This window comes from Camellia sinensis, chromosome 6, assembly GCF_055761805.1.
Source record: "Camellia sinensis isolate YWXY chromosome 6, ASM5576180v1, whole genome shotgun sequence".
NCBI classification, from domain to species: domain Eukaryota; kingdom Viridiplantae; phylum Streptophyta; class Magnoliopsida; order Ericales; family Theaceae; genus Camellia; species Camellia sinensis.
Window position 1 is genome coordinate 14,315,480 of NC_138966.1, and position 19,618 is coordinate 14,335,097.

The 19,618-nt window shown below is 37.1% G+C and overlaps 1 pseudogene; it reads left to right on the forward strand.

Annotated features, from left to right (window-relative positions):
* LOC145789137 (putative serine/threonine-protein kinase PIX13) overlaps positions 1-15,879 on the forward strand; it is an 81,148-nt pseudogene extending 65,269 nt beyond the window's left edge.
* The last annotated feature ends 3,739 nt before the right edge of the window (positions 15,880-19,618 follow it).

Sequence of the window (19,618 nt, forward strand, 5' to 3'; positions counted from 1 at the left end):
TTGTTCGCTAAGCTAGACAGATAGTGCTTCTGCCGTAGTTGGTTTTGACCGTCGTATCCTGGGAGACAAATGCCGGGTTTCCTCAAGCACTCGACCCGTGAGGCGGCGAAATCTGTTTTAAGGAAACTACTTCCGTGCAGGCTTCGGTTTCGTCTCTTTACCCTTTTATTGTTTTGTGTATTTCTATTGAAATTTAATTGTAATTATCAGCATATGTTCTTGGTATATAATTTGATTTCTTCATAAATCTATTTATTTAATTTCACAATTTTGAACAACAAGCTTAAAACAGATTTTATATATTTTTTCTATGAAATTGATCGAATAGACTTATATACACTATTAGGTTAGCTTTGCATAATGTTACTAGGAATTGTTGCGGAATTGCTCACTATTTCAAGAATTGTAAATTATGCAATGGTACTCTCTAATTGTTTAGTTTAATTAGAATGCTTTATTATAATTTGCATACTTAATTGTATTAGTATGATCTTGTTTTATGCGTATGGTTCATCATTTCCCTACCATGATTTGCATGAATTTTAAGGTTATAAAATATAATTTATGGATGTTGCAATTTTTGACATGCTAATTCTATTATAGTCTCAATTTGTTACATGCTTATTATTTTCTAGGCTAGATTACATAATTTAATGTATTTGGAGTTATAGAGTTTTATGAATTGTGTACATGATTAATCTAAATTATCTAATTGTGTGCATTAATATGAATTATTTAATTGGGTGCATTAATCTAAATTATCTAATTGGGTGCATTAATCTAAATTATTTATTTGGGTGCATTAATCTGAATTATTTAATTAGGTGCATTAATCTGAATTATTTAATTAGGTGCATTAATCTGAATTATTTAATTAGGTGCATTAACTTTGAATTTGACTTATCTATTTGGAGTTATTAGTTTAAATGTTTATTATGAATTAATTTCATTCATGACTCATGAGTATTGAACTTTATTTTAAAGTTATAATTTAATTTTGAAGTTACAAATTGTATTTTGTTTTGGTACCTTATATTAGTTGGTTACTTATAAAATTAATAGTTGGCTAGATGGTTTCAATTATTTATTATAATTAAATTTTTTAGATTATTTGTTTGTATTTTATTGTGGTTTGCTGCTAACTTTCTTTGTAGGGATACCAATGCGAAAAACAAATATAGAACCAAATGAATAGTATTTGGGATGTAAAAACAAAAATGTTTGGACTACTAACTTTTGTGTTGAATAGGAATGCCTAAGCGTGAAAAGGCTTTTGGACTAAATAGAATCCTTATGGATTGGCTATTTTATTTAAATGTTTGAAGCATGTTTTTTGCTTGAGATGTAGTTGGTTTGTTTATCAATTTGTGGTAGCAAGTTTTATTTGCTTGTTTTGTTAGAAGCATTTTATATGCGTGTAATTGTTATAGCAATTTTTTAAATTGTTTGTAAGTTTAGAACTTGGTTTGGTTTTCTGTGATAGAAACCAAAGTTTTAGCTTTGGCTAAAGAGTAGTTCTTATTTGTTCAGAAATGACAACTAAGATGGATTTGGTTTCAAACCTTTGGAGTTTGAGAAAGTCTTTGGGTTTAATCATTTTATTCCCAAAGTGTTGGAAAACCAAATTTGGAGAAAGTCTTTGGTTATAATCTGATTATGTCCAAAGTGTTTTGGTTTTGAGAAAGGAAACCAAATTTTAGCTTTAGCTAAAATATTTTTGATTTTATTCAGAAATAATGGGCTTAGTACCGGGAGTACCAGTTAACTTTTATGAGTGGTGTAATTCTGGTAGCAAATTTTATTTGCTTAGGAATCGGTTTGTTATAACCTGGTTTATCTTCTGGAAATCTTAATTTTTAAATTGTTTCCTATGGACTAGGAGTCAACATGCTCTTGAATGTTTTGTCAAAAGGTTAACTGGGTTTTAAGAGGGACCGATGTGACCCCTCCAGTCTTCCTGGGAATATTCCTGACCATGTTCGATTCTAGGTTAAATGGTGAGACTAGTTTCGAATTAAATTTCCATCTAAGGGATTTTCTAAGGGTTAAGTTTATTTTCTGGAATCACAGAAGTGAAATTCTGTTGTGATGTTTCAGAAATGGCTTCAAAAGGTGACAAACAGAAATGTTGTTCCACCTGACAACCTTAGCCTCGCGAGATTCTTAAAGAAAGATCTTGAGAGATCAAGTATGATTAAAGGAAATTATAAGATTGCATTAAAAATTTCTCTGATTTGATCAGAGGCAATTAGTTTGGTATCCTTGTGATTGCTATGTGACTTTGCTTGAAAGCAAAGATGAGACAACCTGTTATAGTGGGTGAATATTTTTTAGATTTTTAAATTTCAAATATATTCTTAAATTGGTGGTTCCTAGTGAGTACAAGATCACTTATCACAGAGATAGAAAACTGGTGGTTCCTAGGAGGTATTAGACCACTGGCTACACAGTTATGAGATTGTGGTTCCTAGTAGTGAACAGATTACTGATCACATGTCAAGACATCATGATTCCTAGTAGTGGAGAGGCTACTGGTCATATGTCAAGACATGATGATTCCTAGTAATGAAAGAGTCTATTGACCCTATGTCAGGACGTTGTGATTCCTAGTAGTAAAGTGACTACTGATCACAGGTTAAGACATTGTGATTCCTACTAGTAGAAAGTCTACTGACCACATGCTGAGAAATTAGTGATTCCTAGTGATAAGACTACTGGCCATGTTATGAAGTTCCGAATAGTAGACTATTGAACACTGGATTTGTGTTTCCTAATAGTAAGATTATTGGCTTCAGAGTGATAGGTTGTACCAAATATATTTAGGTGCCTAATTCGGTTGATGACATTCTGGGAATGTATTTACTGTGATATGATTTTGAGAGTTTCATAATCATTGTGACACAAGGATTTGTTTAAAACTTTGTATAAATTCTACAAAGAAGACCTGATTATCCGACTCCGTAATGAGGAGGATAATAAAAAGAAAGGAGGGAGTACCTCCTCAGTGAAGGCCAATGTCATTGAGCATGGCAAATTTTCTGGGATAAGGAAGAAGCCCCCCCCTGAACAAGGGCTCTTAGCTGGGGCCAAGGGGTGGTGTTGCAAAGAAGCTGGCATACAAGCCGCGGGAACCTGGTTCTCGGTTCTTTGGGAAGTGCTACAACTGTGGTAGCGAGGCTTTTAGTTTTACTAGGGCTACACGCCACATCTGCTCCGAGAAGGAGCTATTTACAACTTTCAAACCGGTTACAAACGGTGAGAAGTTGTTTATGAGAAACTCTACTACCTCATTTGTTGAGGGAAAGGTGGTCCTGAAGTTAACCTCAGGAAAAGAGCTAACTTGAACGAAGTCCTGTATGTTTTGGACATTTGTTAGAATCTTGTCACAAGGTCTCTTCTCAGTAAACATGTTTTTCGCATGGTTTTTAAGTCCGACAAGGTCGTTCTGACGAAACACAAGTGTGAAACTTGTGTTGAAGCGAAGTGGACAAGATCCCGTGTGAGTTATGAAAATGCGTTAAGCCTTCTTATAAATTCTTACAAATGTGGGGGTGTCTTGTAATAGTGGCGATTTCTACACCCTAACAAGTTAGGATAGGCCCGAAATCTGTGGATTGTATATTCATTGGTTATGCACATAATAGTAGTGCATATCGGTTTCTTGTTCATAAGTCTGAAATTCCAGACATACACAGGAATACCATCATGGAGTCAAGGAATGCATGTTTCTTTGAAGACATTTTTCCTTGCCGAACCCATGCAGGGGTTCCAAGGTCTTTGGAGCAATTTGATGAGCTTGCTAGTGATGATGATCATGTTTATGATCCAGGTGATGATCAAATTAAGGTTTTAGATGAGCCCAGACGGAGTAAAAAGGCTAGGACATCCAATTCTTTTGGTCCAGACTTCTTGACTTATATGGTTGAGAACGAACCTCAAACTTTCCACGAAGCTGTGACTTCTCCTGAGCGTCCTTTATGGAAAGAAGTGATCAAAAGTGAGATTGACTCCATCTTACAGAATCACACCTGGGAGTTGGTAGAGTTACCTCCAGGTTGTAAGCCTTTAGGCTGCAAATGGATTTTTAAAAGAAAGATGAAGGCTGATGGGTCTTTTGACAAGTATAAGGCGAGGCTCATTATCAAAGGGTACAGGCAACGAGAAGACCTGGATTACTTTGATACGTACTCACCTGTAACTAGGATAACATCCATTCGCATAGTGATTGTGATAGCAGCTTTGCGCAATCTAGAAATACACCAGATGGATGTAAAGACAGCTTTCTTAAATGGGGATTTGAATGAAGAAATCTACATGGAGCAACCTGAAGGGTTTTCAGCTCCAGGACAAAGCAAGAAAGTCTGTAAACTTATCAAATCTTTGTATGGTTTGAAGCAAGCGCCTAAACAATTGCATGAGAAGTTTGACAATGTAATGTTGTCAAATGGGTTTCGAATCAACGAATGTGACAAGTGTATTTATGTCAATGACACTGACAGAGGTTATGTCATTTTGTGTCTATATGTTGATGATATGCTCATTATAGGTAGTAACGATGAAATGATCAAAACTACCAAGAAGTTGTTAAACTCTAAATTTGACATGAAGGATATGGGCATTGCAGATGTTATTCTGGGAATTAAGATTACCAGAATCTCTGGCGGAATTGTACTTTCTCAGTCTCATTATGTTGATAAGATACTTGAGAAGTTTAGTGGATCAGATACGAGTGTGTCATCGACACCTGTAGACTTAAGTCTACACTTTACCAAGAATTATTAAGAGAGTGTCTCTCAGTTAGAATATTCTCGGGTAATTGGAAGTTTAATGTATCTGATGAGTTGTACTAGGCTAGATATAGCTTACTCGGTTAGCAGGCTTAGTAGATACACAAGTAATCCCGATGCTTCTCATTGGAAGGGCATTGTGCGGGTGTTAAGGTATTTACGCTACACTCGGGATTATGGGCTGCATTATACTCGATATCCAACGGTGCTTGAAGGATATAGTGACGCGAATTGGATATCAAATATAAAGGACTCAAAGTCCACTAGTGGATATGTGTTCACTCTTGGTAGGGGCAGCCGTGTCTTGGAAATCTTTCAAGCAAACGTGTATATCTAGATCAACGATGGAATCAGAGTTTATTGCTTTGGATAAAGCAACGGAAGAAGTAGAATGGCTTCGCCATTTCATTGAAAATATTCCACATTGGTCTAAACTTGTGCCAGTTATTTGTATTCATTGTGATTGTCCATCTGCAATTGGTAGGGCACAGAGTAATATGTATAATGGAAAGTCTAGACATATCCGTCGTAGACATAATTCCATACGACAACTACTCTCGAATGGAGTTTTCTCTTTAGACTATGTAAAGTCTAAGGACAACTTTGCGGATCCGCTAACCAAAGGGTTAAGTCGAGTGTTAGTCAAAATGTCGTCAAAAGGAATGGGGTTGAGGCCTTTGGAAGTTACCGGAATGGAAACCCAACCTAGTTGACTGGAGATCCCAAGATCTAGGTTCAATGGGAAAACCTAATTGCGTGTAACAGTGGTATGTCACTGAGGAGGTTAAACCTCCAGCCATTCCTTCTATTAGTGATACCTGCAAGTGTAGAGGATAAGCTGAGCTTTTAATGACTCTTATGTGTTAAGCTGTTGAGCTAAGTGTTGCAGGATACTTTAGTAGAGTCACCTATGTGAGTGTGAAGTGGGGCCGCTTCTAGAAGAATTGGCAGGCCAAGATTCTTTGAAACCACTCGCTGAACCAGACTAGTGTCCAGGGCCACACAGGGCACACCAGTGAGAACATAATGGTGGTAGGAGTAATTCCCGTGTGAGATCTATTGTCTCAGTTTACATAAACGGTAGAGCAGTTCAAGATGTCTTATTCACTGATCTGCCAGTAAACTCGATAGGTTTTCACTGGGAGAGGTTCAAAGCCAAAAGCTACCTTCTCTGATGTCGGGGTTAGTCCGTTGTACTCTCTCTCAGAGTCTTTATTGTTAAACGATGTCCGTTTGTTGAGTCTTTCGGTCAATTTTTATTCATGTGGGGGATTGTTGGAAAAAATAATTTTTGGGGACTTTAATTTAATATTAAAGTGTGGTGACTTTAACTAAATATTAAAGTGGGTCCTAACCATTTATTGTGTTGGGTCCAAGTGAGCCAAAAACCATTGGGTTTTGAATAAAAAATTGCCAAGAAATTGCTTCATGATGTTAGATTCATGAATAGGATTTTAAAGAGTATTTAAATCTTTTTTCTTGGCTAAAGGGTGTGAATCCTTTGGGCATCCATACTTTTCTTTTTGTGGAAAGGGGCTATGGATGCTTGGTGTTATAATGACTAGCCTTAAAGGCTGGAGGCTTTTCCTCTCTCCCCTATACATGTATAAATTGAGACCCTCCTGTCAAGTTTCAATATAGAAATTTTTGCTTCCATTTTACAAGTCAGTTTGCCAGATAGTTCCTATTAGGAGAGAGTGCTGCCATTGTTTTGTTCGCTAAGCTAGACAGATAGTGCTTCTGCCGTAGTTGGTTTTGACCGTCGTATCCTGGGAGACAAATGCCGGGTTTCCTCAAGCACTCGACCCGTGAGGCGGCGAAATCTGTTTTAAGGAAACTGCTTCCGTGTAGACTTCGGTTTCGTCTCTTTACCCTTTTATTGTTTTGTGTATTTCTGTTGAAATTTAATTGTAATTATCAGCATATGTTCTTGGTATATAATTTGATTTCTTCATAAATCTATTTATTTAATTTCACAATTTTGAACAACAAAAGAAAGCTTAGAAAGCCATCTTTTCAAGAGTAAGCAACACTTTTACTTCAACCCAAACCAAAACCCTTCATTTCACATGCATTAATTCATTGAAATGTGTTGATCTAAAAAAGCAACAAAATTGTTTTCAAAAAATAACAAAGTGTTGTGTATATATGTTCCAATGTTGTGAATGGTGTAGAGGATTCAGTATTGAACAATCTTCACTGTATTAAAAAAATAAATTCTATTTATGTACTTAACAACAAACGGAATACAGAAGAAATAAAGGAAATGAAAGAGATTGTTTGATTACAAAAATCAAACCAGTAAAAATAAATAAAACAGATTTTTATTTTGTTATAAAAACAAAATCAAAATCTGATATACATAAATAATAAAATAGAAAATAAATTAACAACTTACTTTATTAATTTCTCGAACAAAGTTTTGATCAAGTCCAGTATTTAACACTATGTCCTTAAGATAGATTCGTCATCTCCACGGTACTTTCAGATTGTGGACGTTTATCTCCCAAGATAAAATGATTAATAGTGAATAGTAGCAGCACTACACAATATTCACACAATGAACACACTAAGTTTTTACACTCTTTCTCACAAGGAAAATAATACAGCAAAATGCAGAGAGAGAAGGCAAAATTTGGGACGAAAATTGAAGTGAAAAAATCAAGTGAGAGACTGGCTATTTATAGATGTAGAAATGGCTGTACAGCTTGAATTAAACAGGTGCAAAACCTGTTTGAACAAGTATTATATATGTTCGGTTTGAATGAACAGGTATTGTGGTTGTTGGGTTTAAATTCAAACATATATGAATATGTTTGGTTTAAATTCAATCTGTTCGGGTGGGAAAAAAATCGGAGCTAATTTTGAAATTAATTTTCAAAATTCAAATTCCAAAAAATTAGAATTTAGTTTTAGAAAAATAAAATTCAAATGTTTTTTGCCCAAAAAGATAGGTATTGGACCGGACAAGCCCAACCCGCCCGACCGACCGGACGGCGACGCACGCGTGTGTGTTTATTTTGAGTCCAATAGGTCTAGCCCACTTTGCCCATAACCACCCCTCTACAAAACTTGTGTGCCCCTTAGAGCCTACCCCAAGTTCCAAACTCAAGCCTTATAAACCCACTCAAAGAGCATGTTTGTTTTGAAGGATAACACCATTTGATTGGACTATTAGTTCGGATGGACTAATAGTCCGTTGTTTGGTATGAATCTTTTAGTCCGGACTAATAATCCCCCCGGACTATTAATCTCATATTTGTGGGACTATGCGATCCCATAGGGGGGATAGAAACCATAGAATAACTCATCCCATGAGATTAGCTACTAAAATTACATTTTTGCCCTCTGACATTTAATTATGTATTATATTTAGTACAATTCAATAAAATTTAAATGTCTCAATTTAAAAATAAAATAATTTTATTTAATTTTTATTTTTGTTTTATTTATTTAATTTTTTAAAATAATTTTTATAGATATTTTATTAATGTTTTATTTTAAAATTTTGTTTATATTTTATTTAATTTCATTATTTAAATTTTAATAGATGTTTTATTTTATTTCATTATTTTTTATTATTATTATTTAAAATAAATTTATTTAAAATTTTAATTAAAAAATAAAATATATTTTTATTTATATTTAATTTATTTAATTGTGCAAAAAATATAATAAAATAAATTTTTATTTAATCTAGCTAAAAATAATTAAAATATTAAAGCTATGTTTAATATTGCTATTACTTAGTAAATAATTGAAAATGATAAAATAGTCATTTGAGCATTTATCATTTTCCATAATATCACAAACAAACATTGGATTCACTAAAAAATAGTCCAATCCAGACATCTAATCCCATGACTAAACAAACATAGGATACAAATCCAGTCCAACCAAATAGTCCGGGGACAATGTATCCCAGGACTAATAGTCCGACGGATTACAATTCCCCCTTATTCAGTCCGTCCAAACAAACGCACCAGTATATCCACCAAATCAATGTAGGACAAGCCTTAAACCAAACCTTTAGGAAATTTCACCAAAAACACCATTTCCATTGAGCTCTATTGGGCTTCAATTTTCCATTCACCCGATAATGGTTTTGAGCAACCAAATATACTACGTGAATCCCAAAACGGCATAGAACGCGTTACCACTTAAACCCGCCAACTTTGGCACATGGGTCCCACCTAAAAATTAGACCAAAGTTGAGGAAAAATTCTGTTTTTCCAAAACTTCCAAAACCCATTTCCAACATTTAGAACCACTTCCATGGGACACTTAATATAGCTATAGGAGCAACTCAAGGCCTCGCGTTCTTGCACACGACAGAGAAGCAAGTCATCTACCGCAATTTTAAGGCTTCTAATATATTGCTTGATGGGGTAATTTAAGTTAAATTAAATTTGTTAATTGACCTCTTTGTGCATTACTATATATATAGATTAATTTGCCATTAATTTGTTTAAGAGGCACAAGTTGTCTCAACTTAATATTTAAACTTGAGAAAAGTTAAGCCCAACCCTTTTTATAACTCCAGTGCTAATTTCCATCAATCTCATTGATTTTTGTAGGACTTCAATGCAAAGCTTTCAGATTTTGGGTTGGCAAAGTTAGGTCCCATAAATGGCAATTCACATGTGGCAATGCGCATCATTGGCGCGTATGGCTATGTCGCTCCTGAGTACGCCGCAACTGGTACGACTACCCCCAATCTTTCTCTTATACGAGTCGTAGCCAAAGTCCAAGAATGAATATACATTTTTTTGTGCAAAATCAATTTATACGAAAATATTTTAGGTTGAAAGAAACAGAGCTTTGATCATGTCTTGTTTAAATGATATAATGTAGACACCCCATTTTTGACCGACCTTAAGACTCAGACGTCATCGTTTGAGCGCTCGGTGATAGTGCATGTTGCGCTCGTTTCGAGGTTTCGAAGTTTTGGCTGAGAGCCTTGCCTCCGAGCCTCTAAACTCTTTGTGCTTTGGCTCGGTTTGTGGATCGAATCTTGTTTTCTCTTCCCAGAGGGAGGGAGAGGCCTTGTAGACCATCTCTTTGTGGTCGTAGACCACTTTTCCCGTTTGGAGACTAGTTTCCGGTTTTTGGAGCCTTCGGCCACGCGCCTTGTCACGGGACAGCTTAACGTTTTCCGTTTGGCGTGGTTTTTGAACCATGCCTTGTTGCCTCTGCCTAGAGGAACACTGTGGTCTGGGAGACCACTTTTAGGGTCGCGTACCACTTTTGATGCCCGTAGACTAGTTTTCGAGGCTTTCGATCGTGTGTTTTACCTCCTGATCTCTCGTCTTTCATCCGCTTTGGTTTGTTTTTGGTACAAACCTTATTTTTCCGTGTTTGAAATGTGGTACAAGGATGGGAGACCAGTTTTTTTCCTTGGAGACCACTTTTCCTCTTGTCAGCCAGTTTTCTGGTCGGATGGCTTTCTTGGTCTTTGGACCACCTTTTCTGGTCGGCCACCACACCACTTGCTTGTTTTTAGTGTGTAGACTCCTCCTACCCCTGGCCGACCAGTTTTTGTTGTGGGAGACCACTTAAAGTGGTCGGCCGACCACTTTAAATAGCTAGCCGACCACTTCAAGTGGTCGACTGCTTTTTGTCACCTTTTTGGAGATATTTCTGGCCAGCTGGCACAGTTGGAGGGCATTTGAACCATCCTCCATACACGTGTATGGAGAGATGGCCTTGAAGCTTAGCTTCCTTGAGAAGCTTTAGCTTTTGTTCTCTATAAGAGGGAGGCTCATCCTCCCTCCTTCAGTTCAGAAAATTGGCTTGAGAGTTATACATATAGCTTTGTCTTTATATTGCTCTTCTTCTTCATTTTGGTGCCTTAAAGTGTCATTTTGTCTTACTTTAACACACAAACACACACTCAAACACCATCTTTTGGTTGCTGAGGTGCTTAGGAGTTGGTTTTGGTGTTCTTGGGTTGGTTTGAGCTTGAAAAACCTACTGGAGTTGCAGCCTTGAAGAGGGTCATCAAGGGTGAGTTTCTAACCCTTAAAACCCCCATTTTTGCTTAAGCTTTTAGCCCAACTTGAATGTTGTTTTAAGCTTAACTCTTAACTAGAAAAAGTTTTGTTTTTGCATGCTTAAAAAGTTTGTTTAAAGTCACTTTTTCGTTAGGGGTGATCTACCCCCTCTTAGGCCTTGTTAGGCCTTGTTTTGAGCCATCCCTCTAGGCTCTTGTTGTAGCCTTTGCATGACCTTTCTACCACCGAAATCCAGAGGATTTTCAGTGGTGGAAAGGTGGTTTTGAGGTCCCTAATAGAAGAGGGTCATCCCCTCTCCTTGTGTTTTGTATACTTGCTTCATATGCCTCATGTTTGAGCATGTTTGTTAAGTTTATGTTGGCCATATCTTAGCTTGTATTTGGGCTTATTTTGCTTAGGCATACCACTTATTTTGCTTGGTTCGGTCACTCCATGCATGGTTTATACACTTGTAGTGTAAATCACACACACTAGTCTTGTATGCTTCATGAAGTAGCATGTCATTCTAACTTGTTTTGTATCCATTTCAGCATGTTCTTGGGCTTATTCACCATGTCATACCTCTATTAGGGTTTGGTTTGGTTGGCCTTTGCATGCCCCATGCACTTGTAGTGTATTTCAATGAATTAGCCTAACATGCATCATGCTTTAACATGTCATTCTAGCATGCTTTTGGCTTAATTTCAAAAAGACTTTGTCCATGTTTTAACATGCTTTAGCTCTAATTTTGGTTGTTTTGGCCATACATGACTTGCTTTGTATAGTCATAGTTCAATCTAGCTTGTTAGCTTTGTGCACCAAGTCCACTAGCATGCTTTACTTGGACTATTTGAATGATTTGGTATCATTTATTATGTGATTTTAGTCCATGTTTCATGCTCATGCACTTGCATTTATCACTCATTCAATGCGTTGGAGGGTTGGTCCTTTATGCCTTAAGAATAGGTCATTGCGTATGCCTTCATGCCTAAGCTTGCGAGCTATCATTTCAATGTGTTTTGGGGGTTATTATGCCATGATATAACTCTGATTTTTGTTGCTTAAGTCATTCCATGCTTGGTCTTAATAGGTGTAGTGTAAACCACCTTGTTTCCCTTGCATTCACCATGCCTTATGCCCTTCATGCTAGCTTGTTTTGGCTTCCTTCCATGCATGTTTTAGACTCATTTTAACATGTTCTAGGACTGTTTTGGGTTGCCTTGATCACATGTTTCATGTTTTGCATAGTTGTAGTACAAGTGCCTATGCTAGCTTCAAGCTTCGGGCACCATAGCATGCTTCATTTGTGTTGTGTACGTGATTTGGCATCACTTAACATGACATTTCAGAGCTTATCACATTGTCATGTTCCCACTTCGTTCACTCTTTAAGTGTTTCTTAAGGGTTGTGCATTGTTGCCTTGCTTATGGCTTAGCTTGTATGCTTGCATGCCTTGGTCTTTGAGCCCCTACCTCAGCATGTTTAGGTCTTTGTTTTAACCTATTTCAACTCTGTCCATGTTTGGTTCATGCATTTGTACCATGTATTGCATGCTTCCTTTGTAGTCCTCTTTATTAGCTCTCATGCTTTAGGACCTTTGAATGCCATGTTTTCTTTGTTTGAATGATTTGGCATCATTTCTTACTTAATTTCAGTGCATTTAGTGTTGTTACACTTCCGCATTTATCACTCCTTGAGCCTTCTTGAGGGTTGTGCTCTTAGGCCTAGTTGATATGGCCAATGCATTGTGCATGCATGCTTTGTATTTTGTGCCTTTTATTTTGGTGTTATGGCCACTGATTTGGGCATGACTGAGGTCTACCCCTTTTTGGTTTAAGTCCATTTAGCATGTTTATTTACATGTTGTTCGCATGCTTATTGTTCATTGCATTAAGTATGCCATCTCACATTGCATTGAATATGCCATATGGTTATTTGCATTGTATATGCCAAGTTGTTTCTTTGCATTGAGTATGTATGTTCCTAACATTGCTAAGTTGCCCTTGTAGCATTGCATTGTGCATGCATGTATTAGCATTGTTCGCATGTCATTAGTTTTGTTAAGTTGATCATGTCACATTGCATTGAGTATGCCATGATGTTATTTGCGTTGTGTATGCCACGTTGCATTGTTGTTTGGATTAAGTGTTAATCTGAGCACGAGAAACGAGGGACGTTTATTCTAGGTCGTCGACGCTCTTGATCAAGCATGATAGAGTTTTAGGTTTTATGTGTTTACTTGTGCATTCATTTCATATTGAATTGTGCAACTTCGACTCTAGGCCATCATGCATTGAAATGCGTGATTGGTGGCCCGAGGGTCGAGAACTGCACTCCCTTGAGCTCATGAAATGATAGGGAGGGTGGTTGTGCACACATATCTTGCAAATACATTGCCATGCCCTTTCTTGCTCTCTATTACAGCAAATTACAATCTGGCAGCAACAACTGGTCGGCCAGCCAGAAAAACTAGCTAGCCGACCACTTTTTCTGGTTTTCAGCACAAAAAGTGGTCGACAGGTGGTTGCAAATACCAACAACTGGTCGGCCAACCTCCCACAGGCCTCCAAGGTGAGTTGGAAGCCTTCTGGAGCTTGGTGCAAGGTTTTGAGGACAACTGCAAACAGAGGCAAATTAGGGCATTGCGACGGATTTTCAAACGAGGCGACCGAGCATGCATCTAGTCTTCTTCCTCTGAGAACCTCCTGTTTTACTGCTTTATTTAGCTTCTTTACTTAGCTAGATTAGGCACTCGTTTTATACTGTAATAGTTAATGCGTTTAGCTATTTCAATTTGTTTTGTAATAATTAGTTAACTAGGATTAGTTAATTAGTTTGTTTTGTAATAATTAGTTTAATTAGCTTAGATTGGCTAGTTAGCTTCTTATTCGGTCCCTCCGTCAAGAGGGCCAACTGTTGTAATAAGTGTGCGTGTGTGTGACGTATGTCTTCCAACCCCCATTTCTTTCTCTCTTTTATTTAACCGCTTACGATGGTTAGTTTTAGGGCATATTTCATCTAGCATACCTTATGCTTGCATGCGTGCATCCATTCATCTGTATTGCATGCACCAGGCTCGGCGCATCATACTAACTGCATTGTATTTCAATTCCAAGTTGAATACGTGTACCAAGTTGCATTCATATGCCATTCTAGATAGCCAACCCTATCTTAGCTGCATTTTTGCATGTGTTGTATTAGCCATCTTAACATAAACTAGGATCATGCATGATTTCTAACTAGTTCTCTATTTTGGCTCGGAGTACACTGTGAGTGTTTACGCTTTAGCATACTACATGTGTGTTAATATTGCCATGAAAGCATGTTTGCCATGAGGCTAACTGCTCATTTGATTAACTGCCTGAATGCCTGTGGGCGAAGGTTAGATTGCTTGAATTGGAATAATTCATTGAAATCTGTATTTTTTTAGCCTACTTGTGAGTAGCAAGCTTCAAATCATTTTCACAAAACGAACATGCGATGTTCTGTTCCAAATTAGGCGATCTAGTCTATACTTGTATGTTGTGCGCATAATGTAGTAAGATTAGCTAATTAACCAGAATAAGAGCACATGTGTTTTCAAAAACAAAATATCATGCTTAGTACAGGGCGATCTTTGATCGGGCGAGCGGGGGTGCTCATTGCATGACCTTCCCCTCTTATACCCAAGTTCCCGAGCTGAGGCAACTTTGGTGATGACGAACACGTGGCCTTAGGAACGAGTCAGGGTTTCCTAAATTCTCCCAAAATAAAATATTTAGGTGGCGACTCTGTATCTGGAAAAACAGTCCATGTTTGGCACTTCTTTATTAAAAATCAGTTTTCCAAAACGATTTGCCGAATTTGGACTCTTTGGTGATTTATCGATCTTACATCGCACATTGTGAGATTAGATTCAGAACCGTGACATGAGTTCGAACTTGTAGTAGCTAGAGAGCAAACGAGATTTCGCGCCCTCGCAAGCACGCAGAGCTCGAGAGCCCTCGGGCGTGTCTACATATAAAAAGTTTACTTTAAAAAAGTTTTTAAAAAAAAAAATTGTCATTTTTGTTTTACTTGGTCTATTTTTTTAATTAATTTTTTTTATCTAGAAAAACTTAAAAAGTAATTGACAATTTTTTTTTTTTTAAAAAAGAAATTGTTGATTTTAGCATTTGTCAAACCTCACCTAAGTGGTTTGGAAAAATGATTTACACATAACATTTGTAGAGCTCATCCAAAAGATGTTGCATTAATATTTCTTGAATGGAAGCTATAATGTTGGTATTTTGGTTTGAAATGAAAGAATCACTAAAAACCACATATCATTCTATGCAACAATTTTTGACATTTTTTTTTAGGTCATTAACAAATACTCAATTTTCAACCCCTTCCTTCATATTGGTTTGGAGTTTGGAGTCTCATAATTCAATAACTGCAAGTATTTCGAAGCAATATCACAATTTAATTTAGGGATGGATGATCCTAAGCCATTTTCATCTTACTAGCTTTTAACACTCAAAGACTCATCATGAGCATATGACAATTATAAATGTTATTTGTTTGTATAGTGGTGCAATATGAATTCGACAACAATGATCGATAATGAATTTTTAAGTCATTTGTACATGAAGAGCGATGTGTACGATTTTGGAGTGGTGTTGCTTGAATTATTGACAAGTTTAAGGGTGCTCGACATGAATCGACCCAACGGTGAGCACAATTTGATAAAGTGGGCTAGACCCTTCCTACCTGACAAGAGGAAATTGAACAAAATCATGGACCCAAGGCTTGAAAATCACTACCCTTCAATAGCTGCATTCCATGCAGCTGAACTTATACTTCAATGTCTTGAATCCGATCCAAAAAATCGGCCCTCAATGGAAGAAGTTTTGGAGACTCTCCAACAAGTAAATGCCATCAAGATCAAGCCTAAGGGCTCCAAAGCAGGTGCAAAACATGCCGCCACAACCATCCAGCGCCACCAACAAGATCGTCATCCTCCAATGAATTCTCATCGTTATGGTCATGATCAATCTCTGCTTCACCACCAAAGATACGGTGGAAATGGTGGAGGTCGAGGTGGAGCTCGCTCACCCTTGTCTAGACCTCGCTTTTGATTATTTACATGACCAATTTTATGGACAAATATGTGAATGGAAAAAGATGTGCATCAAAAATCACTGGTGATTTTTGTAAAAGAGATTTTAGGTGATCGTATTAGTGTTGTATGTGAATTGCAATTATTGTTTCTTATGGGCTCTACACTTCCATAGGAACCCCCAAACAAAAATGTAAAAGAGTTAAGTATTTTAAAACAAATAAAAAGAGTTTTGTGTTCTTCAAAATATATTTTTCCATGTATTTTTCATAGGCCCATAAAACTTTTGTTGTCAAAAAGGCTCCGCACCTGCACCTGCACCTATACCTACACCTACAGCTTGTCAGCTACAGCTTGATTAGGGCATCCGTGGTATACACAAAATACCAGGCACCGTATACGCTGCTCGTATTCTCTTTGTCGTAGTTCCAAACACTCTCTCCAACCCAATATTTGTTGATTTTCACTTAAAAAACTAATTATTTTAATATATTGTGCAGAGAAAATAGGGAAGAAAGATCCCATTCTACATAAGAGTTTCTTTGCCAGTGTGGTGCATGTCATGTTGTTTGACTCTAAAAGAAAAGTTACTTATTGAGAAGTTGGGTTTCAGCTCGAATTGTTGTTTATGTAATGTTAATTTTCTCATACTCTTAATAAACTATAGTTCTATTTGATTGTTCTTATTGAATATAAGGGATTGAAGAGCGTATATAATACTTAAATGATATAGGATGAGACATATTTAACTTATGATATGAAATAAATTATATATTCTATGGGCTGTAAATGAGCTGAGTTGAGCTTTTGAGTGTTCAAGCTTGTTTATTAAGAATTAATTGAGCCTAAGCTCGAGCTCGAGCCAAGTTCAAATCGAGCATAAATAATCAAGTTCGAGTTCAACTTGTCAAATATTTGATAAACTCGAGTTCGGCTCAAGCTTGAAAAAAAATAAACTTAAATTAATTTACTTATTAAGATTTTAAAAAATAGAAAATATAAGCAAAATATACAAAAATACTTAAATTAATAATAAATTTCATCAATCAAATATACAAATTTACACAAACACTAAATACATAGAAAATTAAATAAATTACTAAAAAATTATTTGATATATTATTAAAAGTAAATATTAATTTATTTTCTTTATGTTCATTAATCTTATCGAGCCCAGCTTGAAACTACTCGCGCTCAGCTCAATTAATAAACGAGTTTAAAAATCAAGTTGAAGCTCATTTATTTAATAAACGAGTCGAGTTCGAGTTGTTCATGAACAGCTCCGTTCGTTTGGGAGTCCTAATTATAGCTAACCAATGAATGAATTATATATCGGATTTAATGCAAGAGTCCGGAACAACACGTGATTGTGTACCTAACCAATGAACTTTTTAAAAAAATTTCAAATTATTTTTATTTCTTTGGTGGAAGGTTGACCCAGAGAATAAAGGAATCCCTTGGGCTAAATGAGTCCGGATCGTCGGCCGCATTTTCCTACAGCCCTTCTTGCCGCCCTCGCCGAAACGGCATCGTTTTGTTTAGTGTTTTTTTTTTTTTTTTTGCATTCATCTTCGTCGCTGTTTAGCCCTAACAGAGACGAGAGCCGTAGCTGGACAGAGAGAAAGAGAGGCGGAGAGACGATCGGTGAAGACAGAGAGATGAGTGGACGGCGACGGAGGCAAGGCAAGGCAAGGAGAGGCGAGTAGACAGCAACAGAGGCAAGGCAAGGTGAGGTGAGGGAACGGAGAAAAGGGTTTTCTGTGAAGGCGCTGATTCTTTAAATGAGTCTAATAAGTACCCAAGATTTGTTTGTAGTACAGAGTTAGTGATTGAATTTAGTGATTCTTTAAATGAGACTAATAAGTACCCACCATTGACTACCCACTGTTAGTGATCTATGGAGTTACAGAGTTATACTTAGAATTTCATAAAAGTCGTTCTGTATTTTTAATTTTTTTTTACCCAGTGTCTTTTAATTTTTATTTGTAATACGATATTTTATATTTACAAATTGTCTTACATGTGAATGATATGAAAAATATGAAAGATTCATTTCCTTCCTACTTACAAGGATTTTCTATTGAAAAGCTTTTTCCTCCTCTTCTGGTTCCTTCCTACTTACAAGGATTTTCTATTGAAAAGCTTTTTCCTCCTCTTTTGGGTTCGTCCTCAATGCTTGAAATTCTAGAAATTGGAGCTAAGAGTTGATCTAAGAAGACTTTGTGACATTTGTCTTGAGCTTCGTCTCTCGCCTCTGCTATTACCAACATAGACAGAGAGAGAGAGGATTGATGGTGGAATGTAGGCAGATGATGTGGGTATGGAGAGTTAGAGTCCCTCCCTTTGAAGTTTGGATTTTGATTTGGTGTTTGTTGAGAGTGAGAGAGAGAAAGTTGAGGGAAGGGGATGGTGGAGCTGAGGGGTAGTGGGTGGGTATAGGTAAACGAAAAGGGGCTGGAAGAAAAAATATATATATATATATATATGTGTGTGTGTGTGTGTGTGTGAAAACAACGTCGTTTTTAAAGAGCAGCAGGGAGGGCCGCAGGGTAGTGCGGCCGACGATCCGGACTCTGGGCTAAATGGTCAACTATGACTAATCCTAAGTTCCAAGAAGGGATGGGTTTCAAAGATTTCAAAGATTTTAATCAAGCTCTGCTAGGAAAAGCAAGGATGGTAACTCATTTCCAATCCACTTTCTTTCTAGGCAAAAATGATCAAGGGTCTCTACTACTCTCACTCATCTTCCACGCAAGCTGTAAAAGATCCAAATGCCTTGTGGGCATTGACTAGTCTTCTCAAAGACAGAGATCGTTTTCAACAAGGATTGCGTTGGCAAATCCAATCAGGTCAAAATGTTAAGTTTTGGGAGGACCGTTGGATCCCTTCAATCCATGGATTCAAGATCACCTCTCCTAGACCAGTTGATTGCTTTGTCGAATATGTGGCAGATGCTATTGATCATTCTCTCAAGTCTTGGAAGTTAGGCTCATTAGTGGACAACATTTCGGTGGATGAGGTGGAAGCTATCCAAGCCATCCCCATTGCAATGGTAGAAAGAAATGATTCTCTGGTATGGCATCCCCACAAATCAAGTGTAACCACTACAGGAAAAAGAGGTTTAGGCGGCGTTTTTTTAACGACGCATTTTTAAACGTCACTTTTTTGTAACATTTAACGACGTTTTATAAAACGTCGCATATTTATTTAACAAAACGACACCGTTTAATAATAGGAGGCGTTTAAAACGCCTCCAAATGTGTTGTGCCTCACGCACTTGGTCTCCTCTTTTCAAAGCCTAATTTTGAATCTCAGACAGACTCACCTAAGATCCAAATTTTCGATCTCTCTCTCTCTCTAAATCTCAGAGCGATTTCGAAGCTCCACCACTGTCTCTCTTTCTTTCTCTAAATCTCTCTCTCAACCCTCTCTAAACCCTTATCAGAGCAATTCAGAGATTCATCTCAGTGATTTCATCACAAAGATTCAGAGCGATTTCATCTCAGTGATTTCATCACAAAGATTCAGAGCGATTTCATCTCAGTGATTTCATCGCAGAGATTCAGATCGGTCTCCACCATCTGCACCGTCGTCTCCATCATCATCTACACCATCGTCTCCTAAGGTCAGCTCCACCGTCTCTTTCTCTCTCTCTCTCTCTCTGAAGCCCTTCCTTCCCATCACTCTCTCTGTTTCAGTGATTGATGAGTTATATATGCTCTAGTTCGCCCCCAATCCAAGATTGATCCATATGAGGT